The following is a 12,232-nucleotide window of genomic DNA, read 5'->3' as shown; positions in this document are numbered from 1 at the left end:
TTAGCGAAAAAACGTATTTGCGCTGTTTTCTTGTGGGGTTGGATTTTCCGGATTTCACTGTGCGCCCCAAATGACATGTCTACTTTATTCTTTGGGTCGGTACGATCACAGGGATATGAAATTTGTATAGGTTTTATAATTATTTTCATATATTTACAAGAATTAAAACCTCCTGTACAAAATTATTTTTTTATTTTTCCATTTTTTGGCACTAATAACTTTTTCATATTCCGGTGTATGGAGCTGTCAAGGCTATCATTTTTAGAACTGTACGACCTTTTGATCACTTTTTATAGAATTTTTTTATATTTTTCAAAATGGCAAAAAAGTGCTATTTTCGACTTTGGGCGCCATTTTCTGTTACAAGGTTAAATGCAGTGAAAACCCTTTATTATATTTTGATAGATCAGGCATTTTCGGACACGGCGACACCTAATGTGGTTCTTAATTTTTACTGTTTATTTAAATTTATATCAGTTCTAGGGAAAGGGTGATTTGTAAAGTGCTACGGAATATGATGGCGCTATATAAAGATTATTATTATTATTATAAGGAGGTGATTTGAATTTTTCGTGTTTTTTTAATATAATTTTTTTTTTTACTTTTTTTTTTCTTTTTTTTAACTCAGTTTTATTAAAGTTTGCATAGAACAATAAACAGAGTAAGACAGTATACATTTGTTACAAATCAGAGATGTTGTCAGAGGTGTAGATAATGCTACATGCATATATATTGAGCTATGCATCAAATCAGGTCATAATGCGTTACAAGGTAAACAACACAAAAAAGAAAACTAACACTGTTGCTGCTTTCAGTACCTTATGATCTAAGCTGCCATGTGGCAGGTATATCAGAGGCCGTCCTGCGAGGCACAGATATGAACCGGGAGAGATGTGTGGGCTCCACACTTCACACAGTGTAAGACATCAATACCAATTAAACCAGACCCCGATAGCATCAGTAACATCCCCCAACCTTCGGTCCGTGGCTGATGATTCGCACAACCTGTCCCATATCTTGTGGAATTTTGTAGGGCATTTACTATGTTTGTAGACCACTTTTTCATAAGGAATAATGGTATTAACCAAATTCTTCCACATGCTACAAGTGGGGACCTGGGATCCATCCACCGCGGCACAATGGATTTTCTAGCTAGAAATCCTGCAAGACTGGACAGTCCCAGATCATATGGTAGAACGCTGCCGGGGACTGGTGGCATCTATGACACTCCGGAGCGGGGATGCACTTCATTTTATAAAGCCTCAGAGGTGTCAGGTAGCTCTGATGGATGATGGATGATGTGTAGCTGTATCATCCTGTTATTCACAGCAAGTGAGACAAAGTCATCTATCTGGTCTGCAACCAGGTTAGGTAACAGTGCTTTCCATCTATCAACGGCCTGCAATGGAGTGGAGGCTGCCCTAGCATTGATTAGGTGTGAATATATTAGAGATATGAGCCCAGCAGGACCTTGGGAACGTATTACCCCATCCGTAAGTATTTGTAAAACTGTCTATGGGGGATAGCACATCGCTCCCGCAAAGAATCAAAGGATATGAGTACATCATTCACAGATAGATCTTCCAGTGCCTGGACCCCCAACTCCGACCAGACTGATCCCTTCTGCAACCCTGCCAAATGTGGAAGTGTATTGTTGTTCAGTAGCGGGGTTTGGGCTATAATACCGTCAGCCGGCTCTATTTTTTTGTCTGCTAACCATACCCTGCGAGCAGTGAGGTGCGCCGGTAAGAGCCTTCCATCAAATAGGGATGAGCTCTCAAGACTTTTTTTTATTTTCACTATTTTTCAGACTCTCCCTAGGGTACTTTAACCCTAGGATGTCTGATCGATCCTACCATATACTGTCATACTACCGTATGGCAGTATATGGGGGTTTTCCACCTCATTCATTACAATGTGCAAGTTGCACATTTTAATCAATGGGTTAAAACGAGACAGCCTCAGGTCTTCAGAAGACCCAAGGCTGTCATGACGACCGCATCCGATGACGTCATTGTGAGCCACAATCTTCGAGGAAGATTCACCCATGCACCATTTTTTGAAGCCGCCGCTGGCAGCTTATCCGGCAGCAATGGATGGGTGCTAGCAGCAATACCAAGAAAAAATTTACCAGCTATGTAGAGGGCTCAGCACCCAGGGGTGCCTTAAAAAGAATTTAACCAATACCAAATAGAGTAGAAATAAATGATTCCATGTGATTCCCTTGGATAGAGGATAACAATTAAATATGGGACAACACCTTTGGGACACATTTCCACAGAGGTGAGGGGCTACCTCCCAGACCCTTTTTTTAAAAAAAAAATGCAAAAAGTGTGAGTTTGCTCTGTTATGTTAGCAGTTCGTTGCATCAGGTATTGTGAGCAAAATACAAGGGGGCTGATGTATTGTGGTTTGAATGGCAGAAAACTGCAAGGACTGAAAAAGCCTAAATATCTAATACATGCCATTAAAATTGCTTCTTTTTTTGTGCCCTGCTTGCCACTTCAGTAAATAAGGGTGGAGTGGGGCAGAGATTAAGTCAGGCTGGGAGGAGTACACTTTGGTCTGCCAAATTAACTGTACGCTGATGCAGGCTATAAGCTGAAATCTAGGCCAGTGATTTTCAACCTTTTTTGAGCCGCGGCACACTTTTTATACTTAGAAAATCCTGGGGCACACCACCAACCAAAATAATACAAAATGACACTAAAACAGTCATAAAAGGCCTCCCTTTACTAATAAAAAAAACCCTAGCGGCCTCCCTTTACTAATTAAGAGCCCCTAGCGGCCTCCCTTTACTAATTAAAAGACCCTAGCAGCCTCCCTTTACTAATTAAGAGCCCCTAGCGGCCTCCCTTTACTAATTAAAAGACCCTAGCAGCCTCCCTTTACTAATTAAGAGCCCCTAGCGGCCTCCCTTTACTAATCAAAAGGCCCTAGAGGCCTCCCTTTACCAGTTAAGAGCCCCTAGCGGCCCCCCTTTACCAATTAAAAGGCCCTAGAGGCCCCCCTTTACTAATTAAAAGGCCCTAGAGGCCCCCCTTTACTAATTAAAAGGCCCTAGAGGCCCCCCTTTACTAATTAAAAGGCCCTAGAGGCCCCCCTTTACTAATTAAAAGGCCCTAGAGGCCCCCCTTTACTAATTAAAAGGCCCTAGAGGCCTCCCTTTACTAATTAAAAGGCCCTAGAGGCCCCCCTTTACTAATTAAAAGGCCCTAGAGGCCCCCCTTTACCAATTAAGAGCCCCTAGCGGCCCCCCTTTACCAATTAAAAGGCCCTAGAGGCCGCCCTTTACTAATTAAAAGGCCCTAGAGGCCCCCTTTACTAATTAAAAGGCCCTAGAGACCCCCTTTACTAATTAAAAGGCCCTAGAGGCCCCCCTTTACTAATAAAAAGCCCCAGCCTCCCTTTACTAATAAAAAAAAGACCCTAGCTGCCTTCCTTATACAAATAATAACCTTATATACTTACCCTTGATGTCTTCTTCCGCGTACATTCACTCCTAATGGCGATCCGCCCACCTTCTGTAGCTCCTGCACCGCGTGCCTCTGGTCACGTGACTTGCGCGACCTGACATCAGGTCGCGTCAGTCACGTGACATGGGCCGCGCGGTACAGGAGCTACAGAAGATGGGCAGATGGTGCACTACACAGGGGCACCATAGTTCGGGGAACTTTCCCCGCGGCACACTCAAGCATGTGTCGCGGCACACAGGTTGAAAATCACTGATCTAGGCCATCCCTCAGCTAGTGTTGATAATGCAGAAGTATTAACCAATTTTTAAATCTAGCACACAAAGCACAGGTCTTTATAATGTGCGGTCAAACACAAATGCAAGTTCTTTTCATAACTAATCTCTGTGTAGTCTCCAAAGCTAGTTTTGGTTCTCAATGACAGTTTGTGGTGGTAGAGAAGGGGTGCAAACCCTAGACTCACACGCAGCCCCTGTCACCTACCTATCCAACTCTAGTGGCTAGGGACTTCTGGTCGACGTTCCCTTCACTAACTGGATGGTCAGGAAAAATTACAAACTGAGAGGTACAATATAACATAGACAACAAAAGAATTGATGTGAGACAAAACCAAGTCAAAACCAATATGGTGGCGCAACACTGAAACAAGAGGCAAGGGAATAGTTGAATGAACTAGAAGAGATCGTATACACTATAAAGCAAAGCAAGCAGCAGTAGCAAAGACACAATTGTTAACCAACATTCTCTTAATAAACTGGCCAGTATATAGAGGGAGTTATCGACACCACCACCAGCAGGTAGCTGGTTCAGCCATCTTTCACTCAAGCCAAAGCTGCCCACAAACTGAACTCAAAATCACACCCAGCATTCCCCAAGGAAAAGATCCTTAAAGGCAGCTGTCAATCAAAGGCAGTCTAGGGTGTGGTTTTCAAGCACAAAAGCTGGAAACGCGTTCAGAATACCGCAGAGTAATTCAGCAAGTTCTGACATTGTTCCAAAATAATTATGATATAAACCTAAACTAGATGCTATCAAACTCATATTTCTGCTTCAAAATAATTATTTTAAAAAAATCTAGTTAAAATTAAAAAATATTTTTTAATAAATTACATAATCACTGAACATAGAAAAAAATAATTAGCTCTACAAATTGGAAAAGCTCAGACTGCAAAGTTCAGGACACTGTGTTCTAACGCAAGAACAGAAGAAATGTAAGGATTAGAAATGGTTGATAGAGCGCCTTCTTAGTAAGAAATGTATTTCATTAAATGACAATTCCTCCAAGCATTTTAATCCTGAAACATTTTCCAATACATATGATCCTTTAGCAAGAAAACATAAAGGGGTTGTCCCATCAACTGCATAGGGCAGTGGTGGCGAACCTATGGCACGGGTGCCAGAGGCGGCACTCAGAGCCCTTTCTGTGGGCACCCGGGCCATCGCCCCAGCACACCAGACAGGACTGAAAGAATCTTCCTGCAGTTCCAAGTAACTTAAAAGATGCTGCTTTCAATGATATTTTGATACTTACTTCGCTATTTAGGACTCTAGGAAGAGGGAGAATAAGTAGACAGGGCCGAATTACTTTGGAGGACCTCCTGTTGGCCCCACGATTTTCTTTGTGTACAGAGGAACACTGGAAAGAAGCTAAAATGATGAAAATTTTCCATCTTTCTACTGTGTTGGTGTCCTCAGGAGGCCAATATGCTTGAAAGTTGTTGAAAAGCGAGCAATAAGTTACTGCTTTAATTTTTGTTTGGCACCTCACAATAAATAAGGGGGGTTTTGGGTTGCAGTTTGGGCACTCGGCCGCTAAAAGGTTCGCCATCACTGGCATAGGGGATAAGTGTTAGATTGCTGGGGGTATATATTTGCAGCCACAATATTACAAAGCGGAGACCTGAGGCTAAAAAAGGATCTGCCTCCCACCACGTAGTCCACAGTCCCTACCGGTCCAATAGCTTTGTCTCCCACCACACAGTCCACAGTCCCTACTAGCCCCATAGCTCTGCCTCCCACCACGCAGTCCACAGTCCCTACCAGTCCAATAAGTCTGCCTCCCTCCACACAGTCCACAGTCCCTAACAGTCCCATAGCTCTGCCTCCCACCACAGCCCCTACCAGTCCCATAGCTCTGCCTCCCACCACGCAGTCCACAGTCCCTACCAGTCCAATAAGTCTGCCTCCCTCCACACAGTCCACAGTCCCTAACAGTCCCATAGCTCTGCCTCCCACCACAGCCCCTACCAGTCCCATAGTTCTGCCTTCCACCACAAAGTGCTATAGCTCCTCATACCAAACCCACAGTTCTGCTTCCCCACCACACAGTTCACAGCCCCAAAGCTGTGCCTCCAACCAGTGTCAGAGCCCCTCACAGTAACCCATAGCTCCACATGTCACCACACAGTAGACTTCTACCTGTACCAGTCCCATAGCTCCGCCTCCTGCCACACAGACTTCTCCCTGTACCAGTCGCATAGCTCCACCTCCTGCCACACAGTAGACTTCTCCCTGTACCAGTCCCATAGCTCTGCCTCCCACCAAACAATGCAAGATTTCCTCATACCACCCCCACAGCTCTTTCTCCCCCACCACAGTCTTTAGCTCCTCATACCACCCATAGTTCTGCCTCCCAGCACACAGCAGAGAACTCCCTATCCCACCCCCACATTGTCTCCCATCACACCCTATGATGCTCTGTATCCCAGTAGCCCATTACAGTGACTAGTGTAATGCCCACAGGCTCCCATCCCTCGCCGTCTCTCATTCCTCACCAGCTCCCCATCCCTCACCATCTCTCATTCCCCACCAGCTCCCCATCCCTCTTTCCCCACCAGCTCCCCATCCCCCATCAGCTCCCCATCCCTCAACAGCTCCCCATCCCTCACCATCTCTCATTCCCCACCAGCTCCCCATCCCTCATTCCCCACCAGCTCCCCATCTCTCATTCCCCACCAGCTCCCCATCCTTCACCAACCCTCATTCCCCACCAGCTCCACATCCCTCATTCCCCACCAGCTCCCCATCCCTCACCATCTCTCATTCCCCACCAGCGCCCCATCCCTCGCCATCGCTCATTGCCTACCAGCTCCCCATCCCTCACCAACCCTCATTCCCCACCAGCTCCCCATCCCTCAAAATCTCTAATTCCCCACCAGCCCCCCATCCCTCATTCCCTACCAGCTCCCCATCCCTCACCGTCGCTCATTCCCCACCAGCTCCCCATCCCTCACCATCTCTAACTCCCCACCAGCTCCCCATCCCTCACCATCTCTTATTCCCCACCAGCTCCCCATCCCTCGCCATCTCTCATTCCCCACCAGCTCCCAATCCCTCACCATCTTTCATTCCCCACCAGCTCCTCATCCCTCATTCCCCACCAGCTCCCCATCCCTCATTCCCCACCAGCTCCCCATCCCTCATTCACCACCAGCTCCCCATCCCTCATTCCCCACCAGCTCCCCATCCCTCACTCCCCACCAGCTCCCCATCCCTCACTCCCCACCAGCCCCCCATCCCTCACCATCTCTCATTCCCCACCAGCGCCCCATCCCTCGCCATCGCTCATTGCCTACCAGCTCCCCATCCCTCACCAACCCTCATTCCCCACCAGCTCCCCATCTCTCATTCCCCACCAGCTCCCCATCCCTCAAAATCTCTAATTCCCCACCAGCCCCCCATCCCTCATTCCCTACCAGCTCCCCATCCCTCACCATCGCTCATTCCCCACCAGCTCCCCATCCCTCACCATCTCTAACTCCCCACCAGCTCCCCATCCCTCACCATCTCTTATTCCCCACCAGCTCCCCATCCCTCGCCATCTCTCATTCCCCACCAGCTCCCAATCCCTCACCATCTTTCATTCCCCACCAGCTCCTCATCCCTCATTCCCCACCAGCTCCCCATCCCTCATTCCCCACCAGCTCCCCATCCCTCATTCACCACCAGCTCCCCATCCCTCATTCCCCACCAGCTCCCCATCCCTCACTCCCCACCAGCTCCCCATCCCTCACTCCCCACCAGCCCCCCATCCCTCACCATCTCTCATTCCCTACCAGCTCCCCATCCCTCATTCCCCACCAGCTCCCCATCCCTCACCATCTCTCATTCCCCACCAGCTCCCCATCTCTCATTTCCCACCAGCTCCCCATCCCTCATTTCCCACCAGCTCCCCATCCCTCATTTCCCACCAGCTCCCCATCCCTCATTTCCCACCAGCTCCCCATCCCTCACTCCCCACCAGCTCCCCATTCCTCACTCCCCACCAGCTCCCCATATCTCATTCCCCACCAGCTCCCCATCCCTCACCATCTCTCATTCCCCACCAGCTCCCCATCCCTCACCATCTCTCATTCCCCACCAGCTCCCCATCCCTCACCATCTCTCACTCCCCACCAGCTCCCCATCCCTCACCATCTCTCATTCCCCACCAGCTCTCCTTCCCTCACCATCTCTCATTCCCCACCAGCTCCCCATCCATCACCATCTCTCATTCCCCACCAGCTCCCCATCCCTCGCCATATCTCATTTCGCACCAGCTCCCCATCCCTCATTCCCAGACAGCTCCCCATCCCTCATTCCCCACCAGCTCCCCATCCCTCATTCCCCACCAGCTCCCAATTTCTCATTCCCCACCAGCTCCCCGTCCCTCACCATCTCTCATTCCCCACCAGTTCCCCATCCCTCATTCCCCACCAGCTCCCCATCCCTCATTCACCACCAGCTCCCCATCCCTCATTCCCCACCAGCTCCCCATCCCTCACTCCCCACCAGCTCCCCATCCCTCACTCCCCACCAGCCCCCCATCCCTCACCATCTCTCATTCCCCACCAGCGCCCCATCCCTCGCCATCGCTCATTGCCTACCAGCTCCCCATCCCTCACCAACCCTCATTCCCCACCAGCTCCCCATCTCTCATTCCCCACCAGCTCCCCATCCCTCAAAATCTCTAATTCCCCACCAGCCCCCCATCCCTCATTCCCTACCAGCTCCCCATCCCTCACCATCGCTCATTCCCCACCAGCTCCCCATCCCTCACCATCTCTAACTCCCCACCAGCTCCCCATCCCTCACCATCTCTTATTCCCCACCAGCTCCCCATCCCTCGCCATCTCTCATTCCCCACCAGCTCCCAATCCCTCACCATCTTTCATTCCCCACCAGCTCCCAATCCCTCACCATCTTTCATTCCCCACCAGCTCCTCATCCCTCATTCCCCACCAGCTCCCCATCCCTCATTCCCCACCAGCTCCCCATCCCTCATTCCCCACCAGCTCCCCATCCCTCATTCACCACCAGCTCCCCATCCCTCACTCCCCACCAGCTCCCCATCCCTCACTCCCCACCAGCCCCCCATCCCTCACCATCTCTCATTCCCTACCAGCTCCCCATCCCTCATTCCCCACCAGCTCCCCATCCCTCACCATCTCTCATTCCCCACCAGCTCCCCATCTCTCATTTCCCACCAGCTCCCCATCCCTCATTTCCCACCAGCTCCCCATCCCTCATTTCCCACCAGCTCCCCATCCCTCATTTCCCACCAGCTCCCCATCCCTCACTCCCCACCAGCTCCCCATATCTCATTCCCCACCAGCTCCCCATCCCTCACCATCTCTCATTCCCCACCAGCTCCCCATCCCTCACCATCTCTCATTCCCCACCAGCTCCCCATCCCTCACTCCCCACCAGCTCCCCATCCCTCACCATCTCTCATTCCCCACCAGCTCTCCTTCCCTCACCATCTCTCATTCCCCACCAGCTCCCCATCCATCACCATCTCTCATTCCCCACCAGCTCCCCATCCCTCGCCATATCTCATTTCGCACCAGCTCCCCATCCCTCATTCCCAGACAGCTCCCCATCCCTCATTCCCCACCAGCTCCCCATCCCTCATTCCCCACCAGCTCCCAATTTCTCATTCCCCACCAGCTCCCCGTCCCTCACCATCTCTCATTCCCCACCAGTTCCCCATCCCTCATTCCCCACTAGCTCCCCATCTCTCATTCCCCACCAGCTCCCCATACCTCGCCATCTCTCATTCCCTACCAGCTCCCCATCCCTCACCATCTCTCATTCCCCACCAGCTCCCCATCCCTCACCATCTCTCATTCCCTACCAGCTCCCCATCCCTCACCATCTCTCATTCCCCACCAGCTCCCCATCCCTCTCATTTACCACTTCCCCACCAGCTCCCCATCCCTCACCATCTCTCATTCCCTACCAGCTCCCCATCCCTCACCATCTCTCATTCCCCACCAGCTCCCCATCCCTCTCATTTACCACCAGTTCCGCCCCCAATGTATACTAAACCACCCATCAGCTCCCCATTCAGCACGCCCTTCCCATCAGATCCATATTCTCCGTGTTTACTGAGCCCCCATCCCCTCAGCTTACAGCTCCCGCCACCCAGTCTCCATATACTACTAACCACAGAACATCTCTCCGGGAGAAACCAGAGTCGGCCATTACGTCACAGTCACAGGTGACCTGATGATGTCAGAAGCTCCATGCAGACTATATTCTAATCAACCATTAGACCTCATTCATACTGTGACCCTTCGGATTCACAGAAAGTGTTTTGATCATGAATATGAAGTAAATGGAAAAATTCTAATTTACCCTATGACGTTACAGATGACACGCAGTATCTCCGTTCTGACAGTAGGGGGCGCGCTACACACGGTAATGACTACTGTACGACATTACCACATTCTTACATCATTATTTTCCATGTTCTAAGGGACAGCACCGATAGCTTTGCTCTATATAGATAGTTAATACTATCAAAGTACATTACCATGTGTAGATATATAGATATCCCGTCCATGTATGTAATAAAACACATGATAAATAATCTTCGGATGTAAATTTACATAAAACATACATCGTGCGTAATTATTAGGGCAGTCATAATGACTACAGATGATCCAGAGAAAACAGCGAAGAGAAAAGGCACCGCTGGGATTCGAACCCAGGATCTCCTGTTTACTAGACAGGCGCTTTAACCAACTAAGCCACGGCGCCACACAGTGGTGCTGCCTCAAAACAGAAACCCTCAGCTTCACAGTCCTCAAATGCAGTAAAGAAGTGTAAACCAGTTGTTATTGTACATGGATTTTTCTGTAAATCATTTATGTAATACTTTAGGTTTTATTAATTGACTATTTTATTAGTTATCATTAATACTAATTTTATATTGTGATGAAGGGTGTGTCCATGTCGTGTCGATATGCAGTCAGTGGTGTCTGTATTGTATCCGTGCATAGCTGAAAAAAAACCTAATGGTTTTCAATCATTTAAGCAGCAAAACATCTGGTTCCTGTGCATTATCTGAGAAAGCAGCACTGGCCACTGCCTTCGGTGTCAAGTCCATTGTTTTGCTGATCCATTGGCGTCTATGGAGGTCAGTGATCCCATCCACATGTCAGAAAAAATAGTGCAAGCTGGAATTTTGGTTTATGCAGACATATAAAATGAATCTGCAAAAGCCCTTATATGAAATGTTATATCTGTAAGGGCTCATTCAGTCGTTTTCAGGTCCATAAGCTATCAGTGATTTTCACGGATCGATGAATATAAAAAATAACACATGTGGATAGAAGCTGGACAGCACATATACTGCATATGAATGGATTTTGAGCAGACATGCTCTAGGACTAGAATTATTTCTGCATTAAAGAGGTTTTCCAACTAAACAAGTTAGGCCCTATCCACAAGATAGAGATTAACTTGCTGATTGGTGGGGGTATCAGCGATGGGACCCCCACAGATGATCAGAATGGTGCACAGCAATCTCCATCAGCTCCATAGAGATGAATGGGGCAGTCCGACCCTGCGTGAGTGGCTGCTCCGGTCACCTCAGGAAGCAGCGAGGGATCTGACTAGGGTACATCGAACCCCCTGTCTAGTGATCTGTGAGGGTCCCATCACTGAGAACCCACAATCAGAAAGTTAGGCCCGATCCACAGGATTGTTTTGTGGGAAAACCCCTTTTACCCCTATGGTTGCCACCTATGCTACTCAATGATGCCAGTCACAACAGACTGGCCCCAGTGATGGCGCTAGCTGAAAAACACCAGCCTCCAATGGGGCTACATGCAAAACTACTGACCAGGCCGTGGTTTGGGTTTTCGGTTTTATCCTTTACCAGTATAGGCAAATTCTGGATGGATCCATTTTGTCATGAACCCCACTAATTTGTTGAGTTTCTTCTCTTGCTATTTTATCATTATATTTGACAGAAACTGACCAAAACCTTAGCGGAATGAGCTTCTTTCTTCTCCTTCATAAATTTAAATTGGATTCCTGAGGGGTAAGCAAGCAGCCAGGGTGGGATATACCAAGGGCCAATATTTACTGCTATTTTTGATGGTGCCTCTAGTAAAACTTGTTTACTAGAGTTTATTAACTCTTTCTTGGTGCACATAAAGAGACCCAAAAACAAGCACATACCCAGATTCGCACAGGCAGTCATAAATATACAGATACGTGAATGCAATTGTGCCTTTTCAGAACTGTTTTGGCAGCAGGAGGGAGACACACACTATATTAGGATTTAAAGGACATCTACTACCAGGATGAAGGATTGTAAACCAAGCACACTGATATACTGGTGTGTGTCCCCTCTGACAGAATCTGCTCTTCTTTTAGCTTCTTATGTCCTTGTTTTTGAGAAAAAAAGGCTTTTAAAAGTATACAAATGAGCCTAAAGGGCTCCAAGCTCCATTAACCCCTATGAAGCCCACAGCACCCAGGCTCAT

At 48.6% G+C, this 12,232-nt stretch overlaps 1 protein-coding gene and 1 non-coding gene across 2 annotated transcripts in view; both read right to left on the bottom strand.

Moving 5' to 3' along the window:
- Positions 1-10,120, bottom strand: part of LRP3 (LDL receptor related protein 3) — a 91,175-nt gene extending 81,055 nt beyond the window's left edge. Inside the window, exon 1 of the mRNA XM_072117240.1 lies at positions 10,092-10,120. The gene's annotated coding sequence lies outside the window, so the exon portion shown is untranslated. The remainder of the gene's footprint in view (positions 1-10,091) is intronic.
- Positions 10,121-10,422: 302 nt separating this feature from the next.
- On the bottom strand, positions 10,423-10,496 carry TRNAT-AGU (transfer RNA threonine (anticodon AGU)). Its single transcript has one exon. It is a non-coding gene; the product is annotated as a tRNA-Thr (tRNA).
- Between the last annotated feature and the right edge of the window lie 1,736 nt (positions 10,497-12,232).

Source organism: Engystomops pustulosus, chromosome 7, assembly GCF_040894005.1.
Source record: "Engystomops pustulosus chromosome 7, aEngPut4.maternal, whole genome shotgun sequence".
In the NCBI taxonomy this organism is placed as follows: domain Eukaryota; kingdom Metazoa; phylum Chordata; class Amphibia; order Anura; family Leptodactylidae; genus Engystomops; species Engystomops pustulosus.
Note: the sequence above shows the minus strand (reverse complement) of the source record. Positions and strands in the feature narration are given on the sequence as shown.